Below are 20,235 nucleotides of genomic sequence, written 5' to 3'. Positions count from 1 at the left end.
TAGGATTTAAATCCTCCTATTAAGGATTTAATAAATTATAAGCAAAGGAAAATTAGTTTTATTATTTTCCTGATTTGCTTATTGGTTTTTGTTAATTTTATGAATTTTTCCTAATTATTGAATTTTAATAGTATTTAGAATTAAAATAAAAGGCTTAAATAACAAGTATTAAACAATTGAATTTTTATTAGAAATAAAAATTCCATATTATATTTTTATTGAATAGAGATTAAATTTCTAAGAATTTTGATATTTTATTTGTATTTTTCTGAATTATAATGAATTTTATAAATTAATGCAAAGTTTCAGTAATTAATGGAATTTGAATTTGAAAGGAAATGACTAAACACACCCGGGCTAGTGCTACCCATGGGCACTGACTAGTGGGCCAGGGGTCCACGTCAGCTGCCACGCGCCATTGACCGAGGTCAAAATCGCTGGCGTGGCCATGGCTTACTGCCGGCGATCAGATGGCGACGGCGCCGCCGATCCAGGGCTCGCGCGGACGGAGAACTCACTATAATCGACCCAGCGCGTCACGGTGAGTTGAATGGTGGTCGCGCCGCCCGCTGATGTCCACCGGAGCACGGTCGGCGATGAGGTGCTGCGGCGGCGGACATAGGCTCACGGTATAGCGACACTACAGCATGCTAGGGAGCAATATGAGCATGCCAGGATGATTAGCGGCTCACCAGGAGGACATAGGGCGTGACGGTGAGGTCCATGGCGGTCGGGTTCGCCGGAATCGTCATCTCCGGCCGTCGGAGACGATGAGCTCGGTGAGGTCGTTGCGAGGGGTTTCGACTCGATTCCTTGTGGGAGCTGACCTTGTCGAGGACGGTGATCACGCCGGTGTGCTCGCCTTGGCTCGGAGAGGCTTCTATCGCCGGCGGTAATGGCGACTGGCGGAGCCAGGGTTTCGGTATCGAGAGAAATTGGAGCAGAGGAGGACGAAAGTCGGAACTAGGGTTCTTCCAGGGGCTTTTATACGGCGACGAAGCAGGCCTCGTCACGCCGTCGAGCACTGGGAGGTCGCCAGCGAGACGTCGAAGCCGAGCACGGCTTCGTGCTGTCTCCCATGCGAGACGAAGAGATGAGGATGAGCTCCTCTGGATATTTTGACGAAGGGGTATTCGGGCTGATCCTGGGCTGGTGCTTGGGCTGCTGAGCAGGCTGCTGCTGGGCTGCCCTGGTGGTTTGTGCTGGGCTGCCGTGGCCTGCCCAGGTAAGCACCCCCTCTTCTCCTCTCTTTTTCTTTTATTTGTTTTCTTTTTCTGTTTTATAATTCTGTTTTGAATTCTAATTTGATTTCCTTTCTATTTTGCAGGTCTTGCTTATTTGAGCCATACAATTATTAGTACAAGGCACTTGCAGATACTTTAAAGATTATTGTGGTGTGTTATAAAATTCAATAGGAATACTAGAGCATAGATTTATTAATTACTATTAGGATTTGAATTGAATATCCATATATGCATTGATTTGAATATTGCCCTTGGAAATATCCAAATTACTTTCCCAATGATTGTTGATCTTACTTAATGATATATAGAGTTTTATTTAGTTATATCTTGCAAGAAACAATTCCAAAGTAATGTTTATTTATGAATTTCAAATAAGAGAGTGATTGGGATGGCATAATTTCATGTGCTAAAATATCTCTAGGGTCTTAATCTCCTATTTGAGAATGTTGTCACCTGCATTATTTTAGGTGAACATTTATTTGTTAGGGTCTTGTAAGGTTTATAATAACACCATTTCAAGGTTAACACTGCTATTATATTTTGATACACCATGTAATAACAAGAGTAGATATTACCCTCATCATGGTTGGGTCTTGTTATGAAGATAAGTGGTTGATCACCACTTATGGTTTTTAATTAGAAAATATATCACAAGGGTTTCTTAGGTTCATGAATGGAAGCATAAGATAGTATTGAGGGTGCCATTCTGGTTATAGGGATGAAATACCACCATATTGCATTGGCTATATTTACTCTTCCCAATGCATGATAAAATGGTTACTTGCTTAATATTTCATGTGCTTCTCTAGTTACTAAGGATTTGAGAATTGGTTTTATCTTCTACCAATTAACTTCTATTATTATCCTCAATTTATCATTAAAATAATTACATTGATTATGATTCTTTTTATAGTTAACTTTGGTCATATGGATGGAAAGTTTCTCACCATATAAAGTATAAAGTTTGACTCTAGAGGTTTTCATGTGGTTCTTAAGTGGAGAGTAGGTGGGATGTAAATGTGGTAGAATTATACCTATGATCACCAAATGATGCACAAGTTAAGGTTGGGATCTAAGCCTAGTGTTGCTTATTATTGATCTCCTTATAATTTCATGTGGCTAATGATATCTGCTTATCCTATTAGGGTTTAACTTATCCTCACATACTTAAAGAGCATGATCATGGATTAGACATGATCAACTTGTTCTTAATATCTCTACCTCAAGTTCTTAGGGTTTATGATCATTACTCAATTTATAATGATCAAGGTTTAGCTTCCTAAATTATTTCTAATGGAATGGGTTCTCACTTCCATGATCAAGTGTTGTCTTGATCAACTAAGCATAATATCTCTCTTATAGTTTCTTAGATGGTCATGGCTATGGTTGCCTCTATAGATTATATCCCAGGAGAATGCCTGAGATATTCACTTAAAGTTCTCTCAAGAAATGTTGGTTTAACCATTTGGATATTTGAATAGATTGAACTGAAATTAGCATGGATGGTCTCTCTCATTTGAGAATGTCTGGGATAATATCTTAGAGCTTCTCTTAAAGATGATGGTTTGAATACTTGGATGTATCTCCAAGGTTTAGCTCAAGTTTTGTTATTGCTTCTTTAATAATTATCATAGAACTCTCACCTCTCTAGGTTTAATGTAAAACTATTTGGAATAGAGAAGAATATCTATCTCTGGAGTGGAACTTCTTGTTATAATTCCAATGTTGAAGTGGATTGAATACCATGAGGTTTCATGGTAGGATCATGGATTAGTTTTAAGACATGGAGAAGATAGTCAAGAATGGTTTCTCCATTTTATTGTTACTTGGTTTATAATCGAACAAATGTTCTTATGTTATGGCAATGATTACCATATTATGATCTGTTATAAGATCAAGCAATGGATCATTGATTGAAGTGTTGTTGTGTTGGATTTAATTCCATTTGATCTAACCCCTTTAGATCAAATCATCTCTTCCTAAAATAAGGTTTTAACAAAGTCACATTGAGGTTTGTAGCGCTTGACTTGATGAGCTACTTCAATTCCACCAAGGTCAAGTGAAACTTCAGTTACTGTGACTGTTTTACTTTAAAGCGCGAAAATTCCCCAGATTTTCTATGCATGAATGCAATGCACACATCTGTTTCCTCTATTTTAGTAACCCCAATACCTGGGATATTACAGTCTCTACCCCTTAAACTAAACTTCGTCCTCGAAGTTTGATATCTCTCACGTTTCGGAGTGTGGATCTGACTTATGCAGACTTAAACTTTTCTAGAACTCCACAGTGATCTCACTGGATATAATTGAATATATCCCTTGTCCAGATTCTTCCTGGAATCCATTAGGGTTTGTCTCCGAACATTAGTTCTTACTCCAGTTCTATGATTTTCTTCCTGGAATCTAATAATACTTGTCTCTGAACCATGGCTCTTACTTTGATTCATTGATTTCTTCCAACTATTATAATCTTGTTTCCTATCTCATTGAAGATTCAATGATTGGGACTTCTTCTTGTCCTGGCAGTCTTAATTGGGGACTATTTGGATAACATTCTCCTATTTGATAAAATAGGTCTTTGTTTTCCCTTACCACCAAAATTGCGGTAATGGTACTTAATGGGTCCTAACTATGGAATTGGTCGTGATGGTTTACTTTCCTAAGAATGGATTAGACTCATTTAGTCCATCCAATCATGGTTTATAGTTGATACCTATAACTATTTTGGGTTATTTAGGTTCCATGAAAGGAATCATTCAAATAGACTTTAGTTTTGGTATAATCAATCTCCTTCGGTCTTTGGCCTTCTTGAGCTGTATTTGGTCTATGGTATTTTCTTCGTCCAACTTCATTAACATTAGCTGACTTGAGCTTTCGTACTTCTGAGTAAATATTACTCACTTTCTCAAGTTATAGTCCACTTCTTATTTCCTCGAGGTATAAACCTCGGCTTCTAGTATGACATCTTTCTGAAAGTAGTGTTCATTAATCTCATGAAAATAAGATCGAACTTCCTCTCAGTTCAGACCTTCTGCTTCTATATAGCTTAAAGTATTGAGTTACATCCAACTCAATCTCTACTCTACCCCTTAGAGTTTGCTTAAGGTCTTCAACTCCTTTTCTTCCAACTATTAAACTTATGATTAGAATATTGGTATAGGTCTTGTTTATAACTTATATTCCTCGAAGGTTTTGCGAAGAACTTTGTGGTATATCCACTCAATTGTGGACATCCAATGTGAATCTTTTGACTAAATGTTTATAGATCTAGCTATTTGACTGTCAAGATTTTTATTTGTTCACAAACTTTTGTTGCAACTAATTAAATCGTGGACTATTTGTAATACCAACTGATACCAGCTGTGGTTATTATACCAACTGTGGCTATTTGATATCTAAAAATGGATTCTATTATAGGTTCTGATCAACTAGACGAGACATCTTCTACTTTATCTCGCAGTATTGATATTATACCAATTGTGGTCTTCTGATATCGACTATGGTCTTCTTATGTCTGCTATGATTTCATATATCACCTTCCTTCACTCAGGGTTTATTTTGCAAGAAACCACTAGCTGACACTATGAATATAGTATTCTAAGTGATTTCCCATGCATTCCCTCTTCTATGTTGACTATGGATCTGCTTCAGCTTCACCATAATCACCATATTTCTTACCTTCATGCTTCTCATGTACTAAAGTACTCTTCTGTTGAGGTAAAGCATGAATGTTGATGGGCACTTCCTTCAGAGTATTGTGGTTGCTTCCCACAACTTTGTTTCCTCTATCTGATGAACCTTCATCTTGTCTTCAAAATATACAGAATTCGTCACTTCCTCACACGAATACCATTACCCTCTAGATCTATAGCATCAAGTAAGGACTTGATATTGCAACATGCATTTGCATACCAAAGTCAAACTTCATGTATGGATCTAGTCAAACAATGAAAATCCAATAAAATCCAAGAAGATTCAGCTTTGTGCTTATAATACACATCATCATAAGCCTCGAATATGATTGTTGAGTAAGACATCTCTAAACATCAGGCTCTGATGTGTAGTATAGAACACCACATAATATAGGTTTATATCGTGATACTTAGCATGAATATAGGGAATTCTACTATTTGTCTCAACCTTTACCTTAATTGCACATTTGCAATGAGATAAACTTGAAACAACGTGGTCTAGGATAGTTGTGGTTAACCTAATTTTCTTTGGAAGTACTAACAAAGTATTATACCATATATAAGTGTTATTGAGGACTATTTCCTATGATATGTCTAGGTTCTAACATTGCTACTCTAAACACATAACTATGAAAATATAGCTCTTATACTTCCAAGTGTTTATACTATCACGAGACTATGGACATGATGTGCTTGGCACACTTCCCATATTTTTGGAACATAATTCTTGCACTATTGTTGAACAACTGGCTTCTTATTGTTCTCATTTTAATTATTTATGATGTTTTAGTCCATCACATAATGACTCTCAGGTGAATCATATATGATTTCTAACTCTACCATGGAAGTAGACATATTTTATTCCTATCTCTCTTTCTTACTTCCCATGATTGACTCATCATGATCTATACTACCTCATATAACTTATATTTTTCCCTTACTATCAGTTGTTGCACAAGTTTGAATAATTTACTTACCCATTACTTGTATTGGTCTACATCTTCTAGTAAGACACTTTCCTTATATACTTATCTTCATCACTTAATATTACTCCTATTACAGGTCTAGGTAATTCTTTCTTAACCATAACAAGTGTTGGTACACATCTTCCAATAGGATATCTTCCTTATGGTTGTATCCTCTCTTTGGACTACCATATATTGTATACCAACTGTGATCTACTCATCTATTGTGCTAAAGACTTTTTGATGTGCTACATATTTAGGATTAGCTAACTAACTTTACTTAGGAAAGATAGGTAGGAAATGTTGACTCAAGTGTGTCAGGATTATTCTCAAGTGAATATCCATCTCAAGTCATAAGAAGTATTTGGTTTACCTAGGACAACTTCCTATAGACACTACCAATCCTATAGGTCTCCTTTAAAGGGTTTTAATCCTAAGGTCAAAGCATTTTCTCTGATACCAACTGTGGTGACCCGGCATACCACTGCATGGTGTAGTATGCAAGTCTGATATAACACCAATGAAACACCGTTCCACTAGTATTATATCGCTCGAGTGGTACAACGAAACATATGCGGGTCCAAGGCATGTCTATAGAATTACAACATTGACTCCGTTACATAAGATCATCACAGACCTCCTACTTTACAATGAGGTAAAAACTGCAAATAAACTCCAGAAGAACGACTCGTGGTCTAATCCTATCACGAACTCTAGTTGTAGAGTATTTAACTAGCTATAGAGGCTATGCATAGATTCTAGCTAAGTAGGAGCTATGTTTAGGAAGCTAGTTCCCTTCTATGGCTAATCTAGGTTTTCTCCTTGATGTATGTGGTATCTGACTCCTCTGACAGGGTCCTGTCCCTCGAAGTAGTTGTTGACTCCTCGACCTTCGAGTTGCACTGTAGATACTCCTTCGATGCCTCCATATCTAAGCAGGGATTTAAGAGTGGGATGAGTACGAGCGTACTCAACAAGTTCATTATAGGAAAGAGGTGTTTAATGCACTAGCTACATCATTAGACCGGAAAGTCTAATACCAATGCAGGTTTTCATAATCATTTCTTCAAGAGGTTGCTTTTATTCGGAAGAACTATGTCCGTCGGCCTTCACCGGTTTACTAGAACTTCATGGAGCTCCTTTCCGGCCGCGTTCGCGAGTTCCATATCCCGGAACAGGGAGTGACAGGTCACGGTTCTTTACACTCGCGAGAGGTGTGTTGCTTTACCCATAAGAGATCTTAACCTTGGTGCCAACCGGGCATATTCCCCGTCCACACTTCCTATGGTGTGAGGCCCGGTATAAGGTCTAGCCAATCATGTTCCTCCGCTACCTCGAACACCCACCCTTTGTTGCATACCCCGACCACGGGTCCTCGCCGGTCCCATTATTCCCACTCACGGGTGGACCCCGACCACGACAACGGTTTGGGACTCGTTAACCAAACTCCTTCGCCGGTGGCTGCAACCCATCATAGACCGCAATACCGTGGGGACTTAAGGCTTCCCCAGCCAACCGCTTGCACTTCGAGCGACAAGTGTCTACGGACTATGCCGTGGGGACTTAAGGCTTCCCCAGCCAACCGCTTGCCCTGACAGATACAAGTGTCTACGGTAAAGCATATCCGTTGATGAACGAGAGGTGGAAACACTTTTGACTACTCCGTCCCACTCCGGATCTTATGGTTAACACGGGTATTACGGCACAAGAATCACTGGCGACATTTGTTGTTTAATCCTAGATGGATATAAACCCGTGCAATGGAACCTCCACCATATCAACACAATCCATGGTTCCATTGCCCACCACATAGTCATATTCATAGTTATGAAAGTAGTGGTTTTGATTTTTATGCAATAGTGATAACCATAATACTTTGCAACTAATTTGATAGAAATACTCAAATGACATGAGCAAGTGATGAACTTGCCTTTCTTGACTGCAAGATTATGCAGGCAAGGTCTTCGATACGCAATAACTCCAAATTCTGAAATAGCATCATCGTCCGGTAAGGACGATGTTTAAAAGATTGGCAAGGATGCAATAATGCATAAGTATGAGATGCAATCGCTCTAAGCGTGACCTAACCCCGATGATTTAGGATCGGTGAGTTGTAATAATTAGTTCAGGATGTGTTGCACTTTTAGAGTGATTCACAAACAGGGTTCTTATTCAGGGCTGTGTAGTTTTAGAATCATAAGCAAGTGGTAAAATGAGTAGTAGCAATCATACACACCGAGGAATAGTAGTTGTATAATAAGTAAAGAACAATTATCAATTTTAAGCCCTAAAGTGCATGGTTGATGATTACTTATTATATAATTCAAAAGAATAACTTTTGAAGAACATGTTCTTTAATAATGAACAAGTATGATAATTAGGTTGGTGGGGTTCTATGGTTGACTATGGTTTCTACTAGTTTCGGAGTAATTATTAGATGGATTACAACATAGTGAGATTCATCAGAAGCTAGTAATTATAAGGTTGTCTAGGTTTTGTTATTGGATTCACTAAGTAAGGAATAGTGGTTTCCTGAATAGGATGCTTAATAATTATCTTACACTAATGGGGTTTAGTAGAGTATGGTTAGGTGGTGCATGATAATGGGCATGGTTGCTATTAGGGTTCATCATAATGGTGTGATGATAAATATGGATATTTAAAGTTGTTGCCTCTAAGTATAGGAACTAGTGTTGGCCCTATCTGATCATCTAGGTTGGATAGGTATGCCTACATGGACTACCAATTATTGATAATAGGGCTCCTACAATTTTATGTGGCATGGCAAGTATGTAGTTGCTATTATGATTCTATGTATGAAAATTAGAACACCAAGATTATATGAGAGGATCTAGGGTTTAGGTTTTAGAAGTAAACTAGGGTTCAAATGAAGTAGTGGAGCTAGGTTATAAATGACATTAGGGTTTTAGGATCCCACATGAAATTATGGGGTTATCACTTTGTTTTATAATGGAACTAGGGTTTCCTAATTACTCTATAATTCTTGTATTAATAACTTCATTAATAAAGTTGAAGTTATTAATAACTTTGAGATTAAAATAATATTGGATTTGTCCTTTTATTATTTTTAAAGAATTAATAATTAAAGTAATTATTAATTAGGATTTAAATCCTCCTATTAAGGATTTAATAAATTATAAGCAAAGGAAAATTAGTTTTATTATTTTCCTGATTTGCTTATTGGTTTTTGTTAATTTTATGAATTTTTCCTAATTATTGAATTTTAATAGTATTTAGAATTAAAATAAAAGGCTTAAATAACAAGTATTAAACAATTGAATTTTTATTAGAAATAAAAATTCCATATTATATTTTTATTGAATAGAGATTAAATTTCTAAGAATTTTGATATTTTATTTGTATTTTTCTGAATTATAATGAATTTTATAAATTAATGCAAAGTTTCAGTAATTAATGGAATTTGAATTTGAAACAAAATGACTAAACACACCCGGGCTAGTGCTACCCATGGGCACTGACTAGTGGGCCAGGGGTCCACGTCAGCTGCCACGCGCCATTGACCGAGGTCAAAATCGCTGGCGTGGCCATGGCTTACTGCCGGCGATCAGATGGCGACGGCGCCACCGATCCAGGGCTCGCGCGGACGGAGAACTCACTATAATCGACCCAGCGCGTCACGGTGAGTGGAATGGTGGTCGCGCCGCCCGCTGATGTCCACCGGAGCACGGTCGGCGATGAGGTGCTGCGGCGGCGGACATAGGCTCACGGTACAGCGACACTACAGCATGCTAGGGAGCAATATGAGCATGCCAGGATGATTAGCGGCTCACCAGGAGGACATAGGGCGTGACGGTGAGGTCCATGGCGGTCGGGTTCGCCGGAATCTGAAGGAGATATGCCCTAGAGGCAATAATAAAGTGGTTATTATTTATATCTTTATGTTTATGATAAATGTTTATATATCATGCTAGAATTGTATTAACCGAAACATTAGTACATGTGTGATATGTAGACAAACAAGAAGTCCCTAGTATGCCTCTTAAACTAGCTTGTTGATTAATGGATGATTAGTTTCATAATCATGAACATTGGATGTTATTAATAACAAGGTTATATCATTGTGTGAATGATATAATGGACACACCCAATTAAGCGTAGCATAAGATCTCGTCATTAAGTTATTTGCTATAAGCTTTCGATACATAGTTACCTAGTCCTTATGACCATGAGATCATGTAAATCACTTATACCGGAAAGGTACTTTGATTACACCAAACACCACTGCGTAAATGGGTGGCTATAAAGGTGGGATTAAGTATCCGGAAAGTATGAGTTGAGGCATATGGATCAACGAGTGGGATTTGTCCATCCCGATGACGGATAGATATACTCCGGGCCCTCTCGGTGGAATGTCGTCTAATGTCTTGCAAGCATATGAATGAGTTCATAAGAGACCACATACCACGGTACGAGTAAAGAGTACTTGTCGGGAGACGAGGTTGAACAAGGTATAGAGTGATACCGAAGATCAAACCTCGGACAAGTAAAATATCGCGAGACAAAGGGAATTGGTAATATATGTGAATGGTTCATTCGATCACTAAAGTCATCGTTGAATATGTGGGAGCCATTATGGATCTCCAGATCCCGCTATTGGTTATTGGTCGGAGTGAGTACTCAACCATGTCCGCATAGTTCTCGAACCGTAGGGTGACACGCTTAAAGTTGGATGTTGAAATGGTAGTACTTGAATTTGGAGGAGTTCGAATATTTGTTCGGAGTCCCGGATGAGATCCCGGACATCACGAGGAGTTCCGGAATGGTCCGGAGAATAAGATTCATATATAGGATGTCATTTTATGTGAATAAAATGTCGCGGAAGGTTCTATGGAAGGTTCTAGAAGGTTCTAGAAAAGTCCGGAAGAAACCACCAAGGAAGGTGGAGTCCACATGGGACTCCACCTCCATGGCCGGCCAGCCCTAGATGGGGTGGAGTCCCAAGTGGACTCCACCATAGGGGGCCGGCCACCCCCCACATGGGAGGTGGAAATCCCACCCTTTGGGTGGGAGTCCTAGTTGGGCTAGGTTTCCCCTCTTATGGAAGGTTTTGGTTTCGGGTCTTATTCGAAGACTTGGACACCAACACTTGGGATCCACCTATATAATGAGGGGCCAAGGGAGGGGGCCGGCCACCCCAAGACCACAAGCTGGCCGCCCCCATAGAGTGGCCGGCCACCCCTCCCAAACCCTAGCCGCCCCTTCTCCTCCATATAGTCCGCGTAGTTTAGCGAAGCTCCGCCGGACTTCTTCACCGCCACCGACACCACGCCGTCGTGCTTTGTCGGATTCAAGAGGAGCTACTACTTCCGCTGCCCGCTGGAACGGGGAGGTGGACGTCGTCTTCATCAACAACCGAACGTGTGACCGAGTACGGAGGTGCTGCCCGTTCGTGGCGCCGGAACCGATCGTGATCAAGATCTTCTACGCGCTTTTGCAAGCGGCAAGTGAACGTCTACCGCAGCAACAAGAGCCTCATCTTGTAGGCTTTGGAATCTCTTCAAGGGTGAGACTCGATAACCCCTCGTTGCTACCGTCTTCTAGATTGCATCTTGGCTTGGATTGCGTGTTCGCGGTAGGAAAATTTTTGTTTTCTATGCTACGTTATCCTACAGTGGTATCAGAGCCGTGTCTATGCATAGATGCTTGCACGAGTAGAACACAATGGTTTGTGGGCATTGATGCTCTTGTTATCTTTAGTTGAGTACTTTGCATCTTTATGGCATAGTGGGATGAAGCGGCTCGGACTAACTTTACATGACCGCGTTCATGAGACTTGTTCCTCGTTCGACATGCAACTTGTATTGCATAAGAGGCTTTGCGGGTGTCTGTCTCTCCTACTATAGTAAAGATTCAATTTACTCTTCTATTGACAACATTAGTATCAACGTTGTGGTTCATGTTCGTAGGTAGATTAGATCTATATCGAAAACCCTAAACCACGTAAAATATGCAAACCAAATTAGAGAGCGTCTAACTTGTTTTTGCAGGGTTTGGTGATGTGATATGGCCATAATGTGATGATGAATATGTATGAGATGATCATTATTGTATTGTGGCAACCGGCAGGAGCCTTATGGTTGTCTTTAAATTTCATGTTGAGTAGTATTTCAAAGTAGTTGTAATAGTTGCTACATGGAGGACAATCATGAAGACGGCGCCATTGACCTTGGTGCTTCGCCGACGATGATGGAGATCATGCCCGAAGATGATGGAGATCATGTCCGTGCTTTGGAGATGAAGATCAAAGGCGCAAAGACAAAAGGGCCATATCATATCACATATGAACTGCATGTGATGTTAATCCTTTTATGCATCTTATTTTGCTTAGATCACGACGGTAGCATTATAAGATGATCCCTCACTAAAATCTCAAGATAATAAAGTGTTCATCCTTAGTAGCACCGTTATCAAGTCTTATCGTTTCGAAGCATCTCGTGATGATCGGGTGTGATAGATTCGATAAGTACATACAACGGGTGCAAGACAGTTTTGCACATGCGGATACTAAGGTGGCCTTGACGAGCCTAGCATGTACAGACATGGTCTCGGAACACGTGATACCGAAAGGTAGAGCATGAATCATATGAGTGATATGATGAACACTTTGAGTGTTCGCCATTGAAATTACACCTTTTCTCGTGATGATCGATTTGAGGTGCAATGGATTTGGTTCGTGTGATCACTAAGACAATGCGAGGGATATTGTTTTGAGTGGGAGTTCACCTAGATTTTTAATTATGTTGAATTAAAATTTGAACTCAATTTGTCATAAACTTAGTCTAAACTATTGCAAATATATGTTGTAGAGATGGCGTCCTCAATCAATTTTAACCGAGTTCCTAGAGAAAGAAAAGCTTAAGAGCAACGGTAGCAACTTCACCGACTGGTTCCGTCATGTGAGGATCTTCCTCTGTGGCGGAAATCTGCAATATGTGCTTGATGCACCGCTAGGTGACCCTCCTGCAGAAACTGAAACCGATGAAGTAAAAGCTGTTTACGAGACTCGGAAAACTCGGTACTCTCAAGTTCGGTGTGCCATCCTGTGCGATCCGGAATCCGATCTTCAAAAACGTTTTGAGCACCACGATCCTCATGAGTTGATGAATGAGCTGAAAGCTATTTTTGAAACTCATGCGGCCGTGGAATGCTATGAAGCATCGAAACATTTCTTCGAGCTGTATGATGGAAGAAGGCAGCTCCATTAGTGAGCACATGCTCGCCATGACCGGGCATGCGAAGAAACTCGGTGACTTGGGAATAGTGATTCCTAACGGATCGGGGATTAATCGTGTCCTTCAATCACCGCCACCAAGTTACAAGAACTTTGTGATGAACTACAATATGCGAGAACATGAACAAGGAGTTACACGAACTCTTTGGCATGCTAAAAGCTGCTGAGATTGAGATCAAGAAAGAGCACCAAGTGTTGATGGTCAACAAGACCACCGGTTTCAAGAAACGGGGCAAGTCTAAGGGAAAATTCAAGAAGGGTGGCAAGAAAGCTGCCACGCCTCCTATGAAACCTAAGAACGGCCCTAAGCCCGATGCTTGAGTGCTATTACTGCAAGGAGAAGGGACACCGGAAGCGTAATTGCTCCAAGTATTTGGCGAGATCCGAAGAGCGGCCTTGTCAAGAAGAAGAAAGAAGGTATATCCGATATACATGTTATAGATGTTTATCTCACTAGTTCTCGTTCTAGTACACGGGTATTTGATACTGGTTCGGTTGCTCATATTTGTAACTCGAAACGGGAACTAAAGAATAAACGACAACTGTCTGAAAGATGAAGTGACGATGCGCGTTGGAAACGGATCCAAGGTCAATGTGATCGCAGTCGGCACACTTCCTCTACATCTACCTTCGGGATTAGTTTTAAGCCTAAATAATTGTTATTATGTACCTGCGTTGAGCATGAACATTATATCTGGATCTTGTTTAATGCAAGACGGTTATTCATTCAAGTCCGAGAATAATGGTTGTTCTATTTTTATGAATAATATCTTTTATGGTCGAGCACCACAAAAGAATGGCTTATTTCTATTAGATCTCGATAGTAGTGATACGCATATACATAACATTGATGCTAAGCGAATTAAATTGAATGATAATTCTACTTATATGTGGCATTGTCATCTTGGTCATATTGGAGTGAAACGCATGAAGAAACTCCATACTTGATGGATTACTTGAATCACTTGACTTTGAGTCACTTGATAGATGCGAAGCATGTCTAATGGGAAAAATGACTAAGACTCCATTTTCCGGTATGATGGAGCGAGCTACTGACTTATTGGAAATCATACATACCGATGTGTGCGGACCAATGAGTGTAGCATCGCGCGGTGGTTATCGTTATGTTCTAACCTTCACGGATGATCCGAGTAGATATGGGTATATCTATTTCATGAAACATAAATCCGAAACTTTTGAGAAGTTTAAGGAATTCCAAAGTGAAGTAGAAAATCAACGTAACAAGAAGATTAAATTTCTACGATCTGATCGCGGAGGTGAATATCCGAGTTATGAGTTTGGCATGCATTTAAAGAAATGCGGAATACTTTCACAATTGACACCGCCGGGAACACCACAACGAAACGGTGTGTCCGAACGTCGTAATCGAACTCTCTTAGATATGGTTCGTTCTATGATGTCTCTTACTGATTTGCCGTTATCATTTTGGAGTTATGCATTAGAGACAGCCGCATTCACTTTAAATAGAGCACCATCAAAATCCGTAGAAACGACACCGTATGAATTATGGTTTAATAAGAAACCTAAGTCTGTCGTTCCTTAAAGTTTGGGGTTGCAAAGCCTATGTAAAAAAGTTACAACCGGACAAGCTAGAACCCAAAGCGGAGAAATGCGTCTTCATAGGATACCCTAAGGAAACTATAGGGTACACTTTCTATCACGGATCCGAAGGCAAAATCTTTGTTGCTAAGAACGGAACCTTTCTTGAGAAAGAATTTCTCACTAAAGAAGTGACTGGAAGAAAAGTAGAACTCGATGAGATTAATGAATCTATACTCGTTGATCAGAGTAGCGCAGAACCGGAAGATGTACCTGTACCGCCTACACCGGCAACAGAGGAAGGTAATGATAATGATCATGAAACTTCGAACGAGGAAACTACTGAACCTCGCAGATCGACAAGGGAACGTGCCACTCCTGATTGGTATGATCCTTGTCGACCCTGCGACGTATGAAGAAGCGATGATGAGCCCAGATTCCAACAAATGGCAAGAAGCCATGAAATCCGAAATGGGATCCATGTATGATAACAAAGTATGGACTTTGGTAGACTTACCTGATAGCCGAAAGGCTGTCGAGAATAAATGGATCTTCAAGAGAAAAACAGATGCTGATGGTAATATTACTGTCTATAAAGCTCGACTTGTCGCAAAGGGTTTCCGACAAATTCAAGGAGTTGACTACGATGAGACTTTCTCACCCGTAGCGAAGCTAAAATCTGTAAGGATTTTGTTAGCAATAGCTGCATTTTTCGATTATGAGATTTGGCGGATGGATGTCAAAACGGCGTTCCTTAATGGAGACATTGAGGAAGAGTTGTATATGGTACAACCCAAAGGTTTTGTTGATCCTAAAAATGTCGACAAAGTATGCAAACTTCAGCGTTCAATCTATGGACTGAAGCAAGCATCGAGAAGTTGGAACCGACGCTTTGATAAGGTGATCAAAGACTTCGGGTTTATACGGTGTCATGGAGAGGCTGTATTTACAAGAAAGTGAGTGGGAGCTCACGTAGCATTCCTGATATTATATGTAGATGACATATTATTGATTGGGAATGATATAGAACTATTAAGCAATGTAAAAGGTTATTTGAATAACAGTTTTTCAATGAAAGACCTTGGTGAAGCATCGTATATATTAGGCATCAAGATTTATAGAGATAGATCAAGACGCCTAATAGGGCTATCACGAGTACATACCTGGACAAGATTCTAAAGAAGTTTAGAATGGACGAAAGTAAGAAAGGGTTTTTACCTATGTTACCGGGCAAGGTCTTGAGTAAGACTCAAGGACCGGCTACGGCAGAAGAAGAGAAAGGATGAATCAGATCCCCTATGCTTCGGCGAGTAGGCTCTATTATGTATGCCATGCTATGTACAAGACCGGATATAGCGCATGCTCGTTAGTTTGACTAGCGAGATATCAAAGTGATCCGGGAATGGAACACTTGGACAGCGGTCAAGAATATCCTGAAGTACTTGAAAAGAACTAAGGATATGTTTCTTTGTTATGGAGGTGACCAAGAGCTCGTTGTAACAAGTTACACCGATGCAAGTTGGAACAACGATCACGATGACTCTAAGTCACGGTCCGGGTACGTGTTTATATTGAATGGTGCTTGCGATAGGCTGGGCAAGCTCGAAGCGAGTGCACGGTGGCGAAGTCTTCAACAGAATCGAGTACATAGCGGCTTCGGAGGCTTCATCGGAAGCGGTATGGATGAAGAGGTTCATTGTAGAGCTCGGTGTGGTTCCTAGTGCATTGGACCCATTAATCATTTCTTGTGATAACATGGGTGCCATCGCCAATGCACAAGAGCCAAGGTCACACAAGAGGCTGAAGCATATCAAGCTGCGTTACCACTCGATTCGCGAGTACATCGAAGATGGAGAAGTAAAGATTTGCAAAGTACACACCGATCCGAATGTAGCAGATCCGTTGACTAAAGCTCTCCCTAGGGCAAAGCATGACCAACACCGGAATGCCATGGGTGTTAGGTATATTACAATGTAATCTAGATTATTGACTCTAGTGCAAGTGGGAGACTGAAGGAGATATGCCCTAGAGGCAATAATAAAGTGGTTATTATTTATATCTTTATGTTTATGATAAATGTTTATATATCATGCTAGAATTGTATTAACCGAAACATTAGTACATGTGTGATATGTAGACAAACAAGAAGTCCCTAGTATGCCTCTTAAACTAGCTTGTTGATTAATGGATGATTAGTTTCATAATCATGAACATTGGATGTTATTAATAACAAGGTTATATCATTGTGTGAATGATATAATGGACACACCCAATTAAGCGTAGCATGAGATCTCGTCATTAAGTTATTTGCTATAAGCTTTCGATACATAGTTACCTAGTCCTTATGACCATGAGATCATGTAAATCACTTATACCGGAAAGGTACTTTGATTACACCAAACACCACTGCGTAAATGGGTGGCTATAAAGGTGGGATTAAGTATCCGGAAAGTATGAGTTGAGGCATATGGATCAACGAGTGGGATTTGTCCATCCCGATGACGGATAGATATACTCCGGGCCCTCTCGGTGGAATGTCGTCTAATGTCTTGCAAGCATATGAATGAGTTCATAAGAGACCACATACCACGGTACGAGTAAAGAGTACTTGTCGGGAGACGAGGTTGAACAAGGTATAGAGTGATACCGAAGATCAAACCTCGGACAAGTAAAATATCGCGAGACAAAGGGAATTGGTAATATATGTGAATGGTTCATTCGATCACTAAAGTCATCGTTGAATATGTGGGAGCCATTATGGATCTCCGGATCCCGCTATTGGTTATTGGTCGGAGTGAGTACTCAACCATGTCCGCATAGTTCTCGAACCGTAGGGTGACACACTTAAAGTTGGATGTTGAAATGGTAGTACTTGAATATGGAATGGAGTTCGAATATTTGTTCGGAGTCCCGGATGAGATCCCGGACATCACGAGGAGTTCCGGAATGGTCCGGAGAATAAGATTCATATATAGGATGTCATTTTATGTGAATAAAATGTCGCGGAAGGTTCTATGGAAGGTTCTAGAAGGTTCTAGAAAAGTCCGGAAGAAACCACCAAGGAAGGTGGAGTCCACATGGGACTCCACCTCCATGGCCGGCCAGCCCTAGATGGGGTGGAGTCCCAAGTGGACTCCACCATAGGGGGCCGGCCACCCCCACATGGGAGGTGGAAATCCCACCCTTTGGGTGGGAGTCCTAGTTGGGCTAGGTTTCCCCTCTTATGGAAGGTTTTGGTTTCGGGTCTTATTCGAAGACTTGGACACCAACACTTGGGATCCACCTATATAATGAGGGGCCAAGGGAGGGGGCCGGCCACCCCAAGACCACAAGCTGGCCGCCCCCATAGAGTGGCCGGCCACCCCTCCCAAACCCTAGCCGCCCCTTCTCCTCCATATAGTCCGCGTAGTTTAGCGAAGCTCCGCCGGACTTCTTCACCGCCACCGACACCACGCCGTCGTGCTGTCGGATTCAAGAGGAGCTACTACTTCCGCTGCCCGCTGGAACGGGGAGGTGGACGTCGTCTTCATCAACAACCGAACGTGTGACCGAGTACGGAGGTGCTGCCCGTTCGTGGCGCCGGAACCGATCGTGATCAAGATCTTCTACGCGCTTTTGCAAGCGGCAAGTGAACGTCTACCGCAGCAACAAGAGCCTCATCTTGTAGGCTTTGGAATCTCTTCAAGGGTGAGACTCGATAACCCCTCGTTGCTACCGTCTTCTAGATTGCATCTTGGCTTGGATTGCGTGTTCGCGGTAGGAAAATTTTTGTTTTCTATGCTACGTTATCCTACAGAATCGTCATCTCCGGCCGTCGGAGACGATGAGCTCGGTGAGGTCGTTGCGAGGGGTTTCGACTCGATTCCTTGTGGGAGCTGACCTTGTCGAGGACGGTGATCACGCCGGTGTGCTCGCCTTGGCTCGGAGAGGCTTCTATCGCCGGCGGTAATGGCGACTGGCGGAGCCAGGGTTTTGGTATCGAGAGAAATTGGAGCAGAGGAGGACGAAAGTTGGAACTAGGGTTCTTCCAGTGGCTTTTATACGGCGACGAAGCAGGCCTCGTCACGCCGTCGAGCACTGGGAGGTCGCCAGCGAGACGTCGAAGCCGAGCACGGCTTCGTGCTGTCTCCCATGCGAGACGAAGAGATGAGGATGAGCTCCTCTGGATATTTTGACGAAGGGGTATTCGGGCTGATCCTGGGCTGGTGCTTGGGCTGCTGAGCAGGCTGCTGCTGGGCTGCCCCGGTGGTTTGTGCTGGGCTGCCGTGGCCTGCCCAGGTAAGCACCCCTCTTCTCCTCTCTTTTTCTTTTATTTGTTTTCTTTTTCTGTTTTATAATTCTGTTTTGAATTCTAATTTGATTTCCTTTCTATTTTGCAGGTCTTGCTTATTTGAGCCATACAATTATTAGTACAAGGCACTGCAGATACTTTAAAGATTATTGTGGTGTGTTATAAAATTCAATAGGAATACTAGAGCATAGATTTATTAATTACTATTAGGATTTGAATTGAATATCCATATATGCATTGATTTGAATATTGCCCTTGGAAATATCCAAATTACTTTCCCAATGATTGTTGATCTTACTTAATGATATATAGAGTTTTATTTAGTTATATCTTGCAAGAAACAATTCCAAAGTAATGTTTATTTATGAATTTCAAATAAGAGAGTGATTGGGATGGCATAATTTCATGTGCTAAAATATCTCTAGGGTCTTATTCTCCTATTTGAGAATGTTGTCACCTGCATTATTTTAGGTGAACATTTATTTGTTAGGGTCTTGTAAGGTTTATAATAACACCATTTCAAGGTTAACACTGCTATTATATTTTGATACACCATGTAATAACAAGAGTAGATATTACCCTCATCATGGTTGGGTCTTGTTATGAAGATAAGTGGTTGATCACCACTTATGGTTTTTAATTAGAAAATATATCACAAGGGTTTCTTAGGTTCATGAATGGAAGCATAAGATAGTATTGAGGGTGCCATTCTGGTTATAGGGATGAAATACCACCATATTGCATTGGCTATATTTACTCTTCCCAATGCATGATAAAATGGTTACTTGCTTAATATTTCATGTGCTTCTCTAGTTACTAAGGATTTGAGAATTGGTTTTATCTTCTACCAATTAACTTCTATTATTATCCTCAATTTATCATTAAAATAATTACATTGATTATGATTCTTTTTATAGTTAACTTTGGTCATATGGATGGAAAGTTTCTCACCATATAAAGTATAAAGTTTGACTCTAGAGGTTTTCATGTGGTTCTTAAGTGGAGAGTAGGTGGGATGTAAATGTGGTAGAATTATACCTATGATCACCAAATGATGCACAAGTTAAGGTTGGGATCTAAGCCTAGTGTTGCTTATTATTGATCTCCTTATAATGATCATTACTCAATTTATAATGATCAAGGTTTAGCTTCCTAAATTATTTCTAATGGAATGGGTTCTCACTTCCATGATCAAGTGTTGTCTTGAT

Source organism: Lolium rigidum, chromosome 2, assembly GCF_022539505.1.
Source record: "Lolium rigidum isolate FL_2022 chromosome 2, APGP_CSIRO_Lrig_0.1, whole genome shotgun sequence".
Classification (NCBI taxonomy): domain Eukaryota; kingdom Viridiplantae; phylum Streptophyta; class Magnoliopsida; order Poales; family Poaceae; genus Lolium; species Lolium rigidum.
Note: the sequence above shows the minus strand (reverse complement) of the source record.